The following is a 3,695-nucleotide window of genomic DNA, read 5'->3' as shown; positions in this document are numbered from 1 at the left end:
GGTCCCATGCACCTCATAATGACAACACTGGGAAAATGACCAACAGCACACTTCTGCCAGCCCTGTAAATCCATTCTGTATTTCCAGAGTAAGAACATCCCATAAAAGGCAGGAACTGTAGAAGCTCACAAGGAAGAAATAAACATGTAACAATAGAACACAGATGGACAGTTGTGCTGGGAAGCAGCTGCATGGGGAAAGAAGAGAATCGAGCTCTCGGGTTGTTTTTGGAAGAGCCGAGTACACATCTTGAACTTCCACGCCTTTCTCCGACCCAGATCTGAGATAGTGTCTTATGTTTCCCAGGGGTTTAAAAATGCAATGGGAAAAGACTTGACATATGTCTTAGCAACCATGTGAGCTTGGGAGCCAGGCAAATTCGCAGCTCTGCACTTACCAGCTGATGCACCTTGCTCAAGTCACCAACCCTTCCTGTGTCTCAGTTTTCTGGTCTGTAAACTGGTTGTGATACTTAGTTATGGTATGTGATACTTCATTAGGCGGTACTGTCGATGCTGCACAGGTCTTTGTCACTGAACAGTTGCACGTATCCTATAGCCATAATTTTTAGTATGCCATGCAGCAACCTAAAGAAAGGAAGAGAAACATCTGGCAGCAGAACCGTGACTCTCTGGCATGCAGAGCTGGCGCAGGGGAGGTCAGAGCCAGTTGGGGGGCGTGGCTCATCCCCGCCCCAGAATCCAGTCTTGGGGAAGCATGTAAACAGGGAGGTTGCAGAAAGACACACTATCTGTGCAAGTGGGCAGTGTACATGTGTCCACAGCACAGGCAGCACGTGAGAGCAGAGCCCCCCAAAAAGAGCGCCACCCAAGGAGGGCTGTGGGCTGATGGACTCTAATGACATCATCCTGTTTCCAAGGCTGAACCCTATGAGAGGACAGAGTCATGCAGCCCAAAAAGATCAAGTCATCTGACCAATAAATAAATAAGTACAAGGAAAAAAAAAAAAAAACAAGATGGAAACCTAGATCCACAGCGGGAAAGTGACTGTGGTGCCCAGTGTGGGTGGCACCTCTTCCCTCATCTACGCAGCTTGTCCCTACCTTGATCGTCATCCTTTTTAGCATGAATTTATCAATTGCCCCGTATTTGTAATGGACTACAGCGGGTACAGAGAAAAGAAAAGTGAGAAATGGCATCTATATTCAAAAGATGCTGCAGAGACAGCTCCCCACACCCAGCCTGCCTTGAGAAAAAGAAGCCACAAGAAAACTCATACTTACAACACAGACTAGGTGTTGAAGGCAGGTGGTGCAGGAACTCAGGAGGAGCGGCACTGCAGACTAAGGAGGTCCAGAGACCATGGAAAAGTTATTGGGAGAAAGAAGGGCTTGAGCCGGTATTTGGGGAACATTGTCAAGGTCTAGACTGACAGATTAAGAGAGGAAGATCACCTCAGACAAACAGCCAACAGGACTCTCTGCCCCTTGGAAGCAGCTCTAGCAGGCTGCTGTGTAATGGAAATGCTGACTTTCACTCAGACAGTATATTTCTATAAAATTATCAATACGAGAAGTTGTCTAAAAAGGAGTGAGGTATTTTTTCATCAGGGAAGAGGCTAGATGCATGTGCTATTTCTTCCTAGAAAGCAGGAACTGGGTCCAGAATTGGTCTGGCTTCAGAAAACAAAAAAGCCTTTGCCAAGTCTAGGGTTTGCACAGCTCTCCAGTGGAGTTATGAAAAGCCCGGTTAGAACATAAAGAACAGTCTGTTCTGTGGGAGGCAATACAGCTTCACCAAGGGGAGAGGGAAAGTCAGCCTGTATCAGTCATATTTCCATCCCTGGGAGACCGTTAGGAGAAATTCAATTAAAACCCATGACTTCTACCAAATCTCTATGGCCAGTTTGAAGAGACTAATTCTTAGAAAAGGCTGACTCCAGCATTATCTGTCTTTAGCTGAGCTCTTATGAAAAGAATATAACAGTAAAGAAAAAAATGGTATTTACTTTTATTAAAACAAAACATAACAACAACATAAAGCTGTTGCAGAAACTTGGAGATGCTGCAAATGTAGGTCTGCTCTGCTCGTTGGCTTTACCTCTCTCTCATTCTTCCCTTCATCCTCCTCATTCTTCATCTTTCTTCCTCATTCTAAGCAGAACATTTACAAAATTCAGGCTTTCTGTAGGGGTGAATAGCTGAGCTTTAGTTCTCCTCTGGGGTAGAATATTAGCAAGGACGGTGAGCTTAGTTTTGACTGACTCTGGCATCTTCACAAAGCAAAAACCAAGGTATTGCCGTAAGAAAACTGGATTGGGAGTTGGGAAAGGGTATGACTTAATGATAAAGGAATTAAAGAGACACATTGGCATTATTCTTTTCTCCTGACACCTGCACAATACCAAAAGATAAATCAGAACAGAAAACGTCAAAATTGGAAAGGAACTTAGAGATCACCTAGTCAAGGGAGGACGGATTCCACACCCAGTACCATCTCTAAGGTATTGGCATTGCTAATCTCTTCTCTCTGGAACTTTGTGTTGAGTAGGATTCTGAGGCTCAAATTAAACTCACCAGGATTGACTCTTCTGATCAGAGAGCAATGCCTAGTCTTAGAGAACAGAAGTGGCAGTGTCTGCATCTGGTATTAGCATTCTTTATTTAGTTCAACAAAGTCACATGGAGACAATATGTTACATCCTGACTTTAAACATTAGTTCGGAGAAGAAAAGATGCTGAGATCCCTTCCTCACTTATCCATGACTACATAACAAACCACTACCAAACTTTGTGTCCTAACAACAATGACTTATTATTTTGCACAGCCTTGTGGGTAATGAGCTTAGGGTGCAGGTGGGGGAGACTGGTGGTTCTTACATGATACTCAGAGCTCCCAAGAAAGCAAATGTGGAATCATCTAGACCTCTTAAGGCCCTGTCTAGAATTGGCTGGGCAGCATTTTCTTTTTTTTTTTTTTTTTTTTGAGACGGAGTCTCGCTCTGCCGCCCAGGCTGGAGTGCAGTGGCCGGATCTCAGCTCACTGCAAGCTCCGCCTCCCGGGTTTACGCCATTCTCCTGCCTCAGCCTCCCGAGTAGCTGGGACTACAGGCGCCCGCCACCTCGCCCGGCTAGTTTTTTGTATTTTTTAGTAGAAACGGGGTTTCACCGTGTTAGCCAGGATGGTCTCGATCTCCTGACCTCGTGATCCGCCCGTCTCGGCCTCCCAAAGTGCTGGGAATTACAGGCTTGAGCCACCGCGCCCGGCCTTGGGCAGCATTTTCATCACATTCCACTGGTCAAAGGTGTTCTTACCTTGTATATACCTGTAGGGATGAGAGAATTTTGGCCATCTTTGCAGATAATCCACCACAGTCCCTCCATGTTGCCTTCATGCAGCAGGTAGGTGAATACCCCATAGGCTTTGCCACCTGAAACAGGGAAGCCAAACTGTCAGTCTCAAGTCCTTAACCTGTGAACTGCTGATAATTCTTACCCCCCAGTTATCATGGTGAAGACCAACGAGATAATGAACATGCAGCACATATCTGTATCACAAGAATTCCACGAAAAGAGCTCAAACTTTTATCATCATCATTTCATTTATACCTCTTAGCACGAAAAAAGAGGCTGAGAAGGGAAGATGGTGATTAGGAATTGCTAAGCAGCAGGCCACATGGGTGACCCAGCGTGGACTGGCCTGAACACGGCCTCCATCTCCCCACCCTGGCCAAT

The 3,695-nt window shown here is 45.6% G+C and overlaps 1 long non-coding RNA gene across 1 annotated transcript; it reads right to left on the bottom strand.

The window, feature by feature from the left end:
• Positions 1-1,957: 1,957 nt before the first annotated feature.
• Positions 1,958-3,695, bottom strand: LOC107127213 (uncharacterized). Its single transcript, XR_001484751.3, has 2 exons — positions 3,276-3,695; positions 1,958-2,233 (listed from the first exon to the last, which is right to left on the bottom strand). It is a non-coding gene; the product is annotated as an uncharacterized lncRNA (long non-coding RNA).

Source organism: Macaca fascicularis, chromosome 13 (genome assembly GCF_037993035.2).
Source record: "Macaca fascicularis isolate 582-1 chromosome 13, T2T-MFA8v1.1".
Lineage (NCBI taxonomy): Eukaryota > Metazoa > Chordata > Mammalia > Primates > Cercopithecidae > Macaca > Macaca fascicularis.
This window is presented reverse-complemented; position numbering and strand designations above follow the sequence as displayed.